The 7865-nt window shown below is 44.1% G+C and overlaps 1 pseudogene; it reads right to left on the reverse strand.

Moving 5' to 3' along the window:
• Positions 1–7474, reverse strand: part of LOC139275784 (NXPE family member 3-like) — an 87153-nt pseudogene extending 79679 nt beyond the window's left edge.
• Between the last annotated feature and the right edge of the window lie 391 nt (positions 7475–7865).

The following is a 7865-nucleotide window of genomic DNA, read 5'->3' on the forward strand; positions in this document are numbered from 1 at the left end:
ATATTGATCCTGTTTCGAAAATCGGTTAATCGTAACCTTGTAGTCTCCACAAATCCTGACAGTGCCATCGTTCTTCAACACAGAAACAATGGGACTAGCTCACTCGTTAAACTCAACTGGTGATATGATCCCTTCACTCTGGAGTCTGTCAAGCTCAATTTCAACCTTCTCCCTCACATGTACGGAACAGACTGAGCTTTGTGATAGACAGGCCTTGCATTGGAGTCCAGGTGAATCTGCACCTTGGCTCCCGTAAAAATCAATACCCGGTTCAAACAAAGAAGGAAACGTTTTTCAATACTTGAGCACACGAAGTATCATCCACCGAGGACAACATCTTGACAGTATTCCAGTTCAGCTTGATTTTCTTGAGCCAATTCCTGCCGAACAGCATTGGACCATTGCCTGGGATGATCCATAATGGTAGCTTGTGAACCACACCATCATATGACACTTTGATTGCTGCACTGCCGAGCACCTGTATGAGTTCCTTAGTCTAAGTATGCAACCTGGCATTGACTGGACTCAGCTTCAGTTTTGCAGCCTTAGTATCCCACAGCTTGTTGAATGTCCTTTGGCTCATTATTGACTGGTTCGCACCCATGTCCAGCTTCATTGATACTGGCACGCTATTCAACTTCACATTAACGAGTATCGGCTGGCTCTTGCTCAGGAATGAATACAGTCCATTCACTTCCTCCTCGTGTTGCGTATCTGGGCCATCACTAAACTGGTCCTCATCAACCATGTGGTGAGCTGCACCACGCTTGCTCCGTGTGTGCACATCCTGTGAAGATGCCCCACTTTCGAACATCCATTGCATGAGTATTGTCTAAACTGACACTGATGAGGTCGATGATTGCCCCCACAACGCCAACAGGGTGAAATCTGGATCGAACCAGTTGGCGGGCTCTGAGCAGCGGCAGGTTTCGCGTAAGCAGCTCTGCCCGAAGATGACACCGTCTTGTTTACATACTTGCCGTGGAACTCCGACTAATCGATGATATTTGCCTCAAATTATCATCCGTCGTCATGCATGCCTGGGCAGTTGCGATGGCCTTTTTGAAATCCAGCGTCTCTGCAACCAACAGCTTCCTGAGGATTATATAATGGGTGATGCCTATCATGAAGACATCACGCAGCACGTCTTCCAGCATGTTCCCGAACTTACACGGCTCAGCAAGATATCGCAGGTCGGTGACAAATCCCGACACGTCCTGGCCCTCAGCACGAACATGTGTGTAGAAACAGTAATGTGATATGATGATCCCCTCTTTTGGCTTCAGATGGTTACTCACCAACGTACACAATTCTTCGTACCCTTTTTCCGCCGGACGTACAGGCAAGAGAAGATTCTTCATGAGGCCGTAAATTTTCGGACCACAAACGGTGAGGAGAACTGCCCTGCACTTAACTGCGTCGGCCTCTGCCTCCATGCCGTTGGCCACAAAATACTGAGCCAGGTGGTTGATAAAATCCGCCCTATCCTCGCCCTCCATGAATCTCTCCAGGATTCCAACGTGGCCATTATGCATGCGAAGGTTCTTAAATTACCTCGTCGTCAATTGTAATAACTCAAGAATCTGGGTACTGTAAACTCACTCAGGTGCAACCTGATCCACCTTTATTCCCGCCCAAGAGTGCCAGCGTGACAAAGACACCCAGCTTATATACAGGTGAACCAGCACACATGCCACTTGCGTACAGCCCGATGACCTCCGACCACGGTGCCCTCTGGTGTCTGGTGACCCCCAAGCATTAATACATAACAACCTGAATATGGAGACAGGAGTCACTCCTGCTTGCACAGGCTCCACAGTAGCCAAAAGACCATTGCTGTCCTTGCTCGGCCCCCTACTGATTGCCCTACTTCCAATATCTGCCCTCCTGATCACCCCCTCCTCCCCCTTCATAAGAACATAAGAACTAGGAACAGGAGTAGGCCATAAGGCCCATTGAGCCTGCTCCACCATTTAATAAGATCATGACTGATCTGATTATGGACTCAGCTCCACTTCCCTGCCCGCTTCCCATAACCCTTATCCCCTTATCGTTTAAGAAATTGTCTATTTCTGTCTTAAATTTATTCAATGTCCCAGCTTCCACAGCTCTCTGAGGCAGTGAATTCCACAGATTTACAACCCTCTGAGAGAAGAAATTTCTCCTCATCTCTGTTTTAAATGGGCGGCCCTTTATTGTAAGATCATGCCCTCTATTTCTAGTCTCCCCCATCAGTGGAAACATCCTCTCTGCATCCACCTTATCAAGCCCCCTCATAATCTTATACGTTTCAATAAGATCACCTCTCATTCTTCTGAATTCCAATGAGTACAGGCCCAACCTACTCATCCTTTCCTCATAAGTCAACCCCCTCATCCCCGGAATCAACCTAGTGATCCTTCTCTGAACTGCCTCCAAAGCAAGGATATCCTTTCGTAAATATGGAAATCAAAACTGCACGCTGTAGTCCAGGTATGGTCTCACCAATACCCTGTAATAGCTATAGCAAGACTTCCCTGCTTTTATACTCCATCCCCTTTGCAATAAAGGCCAAGATTATATTGGCCTCCTGATCACTTGCTATACCTGCATACTAACCTTTTGTGTTTCATGCACAAGTACCCCCAGGTCCCGCTGTACTACAGCACTTTGCAATCTTTCTCCATTTAAATAATAACTCACTCGTTGATTTTTTCTGCCAAAGTGCATGACCTCATACTTTCCAACATTATACTCCATCTGCCAAATTTTTGCCCACTCACTTAGCCTGTCTATGTCCTTTTGCAGATTTTTTGTGTCCTCCTCACACATTGCTTTTCCTTCCATCTTTGTATTGTCAACAAACTTGGCTACGTTATACTCAGTCCCTTCTTCCAAGTCGTTAATATAGATTGTAAATAGTTGGGGTCTCAGCACTGTCCCTGCGGCACCCCACTGGTTCCTGATTGCCAACCAGAGAATGAACCATTTATCCCGACTGCTCTGTTTTCTGTCAGTTAGCCAATCCACTATCCATGCTAATATATTACCCCCAACCCTGTGAACTTTTATCTTGTGCAGTATCTTGTTTACTTCTTTTCCTCCCTCCCGATCACCTCTGATGAAGGGTCGTCGGCCCGAAACATTAACTTTGTTTTTCTCTCCACAGATGCTGCCTGACCTGCTGAGATTTCCAGCATTTTCTGTTTTTATTACCTACCCTCTCCTGATCACCACCCTTCCTCCTAACCGCTATTCTCTCTCTCCCTCCTGATCACCATCCTTCCTCCCGATCGTCATCCTCCCTCCCAATTGTCTCCCACCATCTCTCCAGGCCGACCTGAGGACCACTGTTGGGGAGGCAAACCTCAGCCCAACTTTGTCCTTGCGGAACTGTTATGTATGTAATAACTTGATAGACTGAATACTGTAAATTCACTCAGGTGCAAACCTGGCTCAAATTTATTCGGGCCCAAAGTGCTCACATTACATGGTGGCTTGCTTTATATACCTGCACCGCCGCACACATGCGTACAGTCCAATGACCTCCGACAGTGGCGTCCCCTGGTGGCTAGTAACCCCAAGCATACATACATGACAACATCCCCTTTCAAGATCTTAGTATCAGTCTTTTTACAAGTTAAGACAGTCCAGGGCTTTCTGCTCACGAATTGATCGTCTCAGTTCAACTCCAGTTCTGTGCGAGCATTCTGAGTCAGTTATGACTGGAGGCTGGGTAGCTGATCTGATGGGAGTGGCAATGACCATGTCAGAGATTGAAAGTCCAGATTCATTGATGATGACAGAGTCATCTGATGAATGAATACAGGTTGGTTGGTCACTGATCATATCTTCCTCAGACTGTTCCAGTTTCTCCATGTGTCGCAGCTTTATCTGATTAACATGTTTCCTGCATGTTTGCCCATTCTTGAGCATGACAATAAACATTCTGTTACCCTCCTTGGCCGTAACAGTACTGGCGACCCACTTGGGACCTTGACCATAATTTAGCACGTTAACAGAGATGTCGCGTGACACAGCAGCATGATCATGATACCACAGCAGATTTTGACGTCTGTTTTCAACACGATCGTTCAAGTCAGGATGGACGAGAGAGAGCTTGGTCTTGAGATCTCTCTTCATCAATAGTTCAGCAGGGGAGACCTCGGTAAGCGTGTGGTGTCTTGTCCTATAACTAAGCAATATGCATGACAAGCGAGTCTGCAGTGAACCCTGAATTACACATTTCATACTCTGCTGGATTGTTTAGACCACACCCTCTGCTTGACCATTAGAAGCAGGTTTGAATGGTGCTGACCTCACATGTTTAATACCATTGAGTTTCATGAACTCTTGAAACTCCAGACTTGTGAAGCAAGATCCATTGTCGCTCACAACAATGTCAGGCAGACCATGAGTAGCAAACATGACACAAAGGCTCTCAATGATAGCTGTGGACATGCTGGATGACATGATTATACACTCTATCCACTTGGAATATGCATCCACCACAACAAAAAACATCTTTCCCAGGAAAGAACCCGCAAAGTCGATGTGGATCCTCGACCATGGTTTGGATGGCCACGGCCACAGACTCAGCAGAGATTCCGCTGGTACTTTGCTTAGTTGCATACAAGCGTTGCACTGATGCACACATGATTCCAGATCAGAGTCAATTCCAGGCCACCATACGTGAGACCTGGCGATGGCTTTCATCATGACAATACCGGGATGAGTGCTGTGTAGATCACGTACAAATTTCTCTCTGCCTTTCTTAGGCATAACAACACGATTACCCCACAGTAAATAATCGGACTGAATGGATAGTTCGTCTTTGCGACGGTTGTAAGGTTTGGTCTCATCACACATTTCCATAGGTATAGCAGACCAATCACCACTGAGGACACAACGTTTCACAACTGATAAAATCGGGTCCTGTCTGGTCCAAGTTCTAACTTGTTGAGCCATGACAGGGGTTCCTTCACTCTCAAAACTATCAGCAGATCTGCAGATTGTGGAGTGAAGTACCCCTAAAAATCCCCAAAATAAGGTGCAAAGCCTGGGATCATTTAAACCTATGTATGGAAGCTGGGCTGGACAAAGCACTGTATCAATCCTCATATAATTATGCTAACTTGCAAAAACTAAAACCGAAGCAGCAAGACACTCAGTGATATAATAATCAGGAAACATCCAAGCAGTTGAGGCCTTGAGAAGGGCACGGTTACTCTCAGTACAAGATAAAATGTAACTCGAAAAGAATGTTCAAAACACACATTGCTTTAATTAAGAAAAATGATGAGATGCAGGCTTTGCCTGTGAGATAAGCTTGTACTAAAAGGTATATAATGCTGTAACTTAGATTTAACTGCGAAGTTGAGAGTCCGAGAACGGGTCTCGATCTCTCTCTTCCCAGGCCTGCAAATAAACCGTTTTGAACCACTACCGGAGTCTGTCTTCTCTCCCCGAGTGTCGACCCTGTATATCACTTGGTGCACTCCTCGGTCACCACAATTTGGCACAGCGAGAGCAGGGTCATGACGTCTTGCCATTCCCCAGGAACATTAAGCGAAACAGGGTGAGTATTTTTCATTTACCACCCATAAATTAGAGTGCTCAAAACGGACTGTGGGATTTGACAAGATCGCGACCAAAGAACAAGTGGGGACAGACTCGAGTAAGTGGTGCGGTTCGGTGTAGTCGGGGAGTCGGCAGAACCCTCTAACGCCGGGGAGGTGGAAAAATCCTCTAAAGCCAGGGAGGCACCATAATCCTCTAACGCTGGGGAGGTGGCATAATTCTCTAAGCCGAGGAGGCGGCAAAATCCTCTAAGCCAGGTAGGTGGCAAAATCCTAACCAAGCGCATGACTGTAACAAGAAACAGGGGTGCTGAAGGTGGACGCTGGTTGATTGACACGAGCAGACAGTCTAATATCTCACACACCTAGCCTGAGCCTGAATTAAGAGGACTTGGTCCCACGTGACGGCCAGGATCAAGTAGGTGCAGGGAACACACTTAGACCGTAGGATCGTGATACCAAGCGACATCTCCTGGACCCAGTATAGAAATGACATGTAAAGATACACTAGATTGGGGGCCGGATGGCTCGCTTAGTAGATATTTTTCGGACGACCATAAAAAAACCTGACAGTGACTATCTTAAGTGAAGTATGGATCCAAAAATAGAGCCGGCCAACCAATAAACTTTGTTGAATGAAGAGAGACTTTTGTGAATGTCTGTCTTTGAATGAAAGTGCTTGTATGAATTTTGACTGCGGAATATTTGAGGTGGGAATTCATAAATTTTTCATGTGTCTGAAAGCCTGTTTGAGAAAATGGTGGAGCTGTCTGTTTGTTTTGGCTCCACCCACTTTTTCAGACAGCGTGAAAGTTTTTTTTTAACCCTTTGCAGTGTTGTCCTGTATGTGGGAAGTTTCAAAAAAGTGTGAACCTAGAATTGAATTACATTTTAAGTTAGAAACACAGGTGTGGATTTATTCAGATGATAAGTTACAGAACGAGGATAGGTTTGTTGAGCAAAAGATAAAAAATGCATGGTCCTGTTGGTTTAAAAAAAATAATTTCGACACGCTCACTTGTGAAAAGAAAACATGTAATCATTGATTATATTGGGTTGAAAGACAATAAAGTTAGTCTAGGAATGAGATAAAGAAAGGAGAATGGAAATTGTAATGCCTTAAAAAAAAGCCTGCGTGGGTCTCTCGAGGCTGCGGGTTGGGGAAGTACACCCCCATTTTCCTTTGTGTAAAACCTTGACATGAAAGCTTCTAGCTCAGTAAAAAGATTTTTAAATAAAAGATTAGCAGTACAATATTTGAATTGGGATTTTGAGATATTTCAGGTGATTCTCCTTGATAAACATTTTGGTTGTATTAGGAAATCTTGGGATTGGAAGCCTTTTTGATAAAATTACACAACTACTACGTCAGAAGCTGAAGCTTAAAAAGATGTAATTTATGAGATACGGTATCACAAAATTGAAGTTACAAAGCAAAAGATTAGAGTTTTTGATGTTCAGCTTCTAAAACAGAAGTTAGGCACATAATTATAAAACAAGTACTTTGCATTCTGTGATCTGTGAATCACTATAAGCATAAATGAAAAGTCTGATTAAAAAAAACAGTATTACCATATTTGACATTTTGTAATCCAACAATAAATACAAATCCTACAAAAGGGGAGCAGAAATTAGGATAGGAAAAGTGAAGAGTTAATTTTGTTGTGAAGGTTTCAAGTACCACTGGTTAAGAAAAGGCACAACCAAATGAGGTACATTTAAAATAAAAAGTTAAATCTGATTTCTTAAAAAAAATAAGACTAAAAGGTTTGGAAACAATATAGAAATACCTTCAGGGATCAGGTCAAACTCCTGGACAAGTGGGGAGCTATCTGCGAAAGTGTAAAAGGGACTTTGGAAAAATTAGAATGTTAAAACTGCAGGCTTTAGCAATTTAGAACAAAGAACAATATAAGTTGAACTTGTGACTTCAGAGACGGTGGTTGAAGAACCACAGGAAGTGAGATGTAATGGCCTTGAAACTGGAACACTTGAGATAACGGAAAGCATCTTTCAAAGCCTACGTGCAAGACTCTGTTCTAGTTATGGAAAAGACACGGGCGTAGACATTAGCCTGTCACATGGGCAGAGCCAACAGTTGAGCAGCTGTCAGTCACAGACATATATTGTTTGATCAGAGAAAGTCTTTGTTAAAGTTCTGTCCCCTGAATCTTATAATACTGAAATATAAATACTTTGCATTTGCCTGGAATCGAAAGGGTATATCATAAGAACATAAGAACATAAGAATTAGGAACAGGAGTAGGCCATCTAGCCCCTCGAGCCTGCTCCGCCATTCAACAAGAT

The sequence above is a fragment of the Pristiophorus japonicus genome, chromosome 11 (genome assembly GCF_044704955.1).
Source record: "Pristiophorus japonicus isolate sPriJap1 chromosome 11, sPriJap1.hap1, whole genome shotgun sequence".
In the NCBI taxonomy this organism is placed as follows: Eukaryota; Metazoa; Chordata; class Chondrichthyes; family Pristiophoridae; genus Pristiophorus; species Pristiophorus japonicus.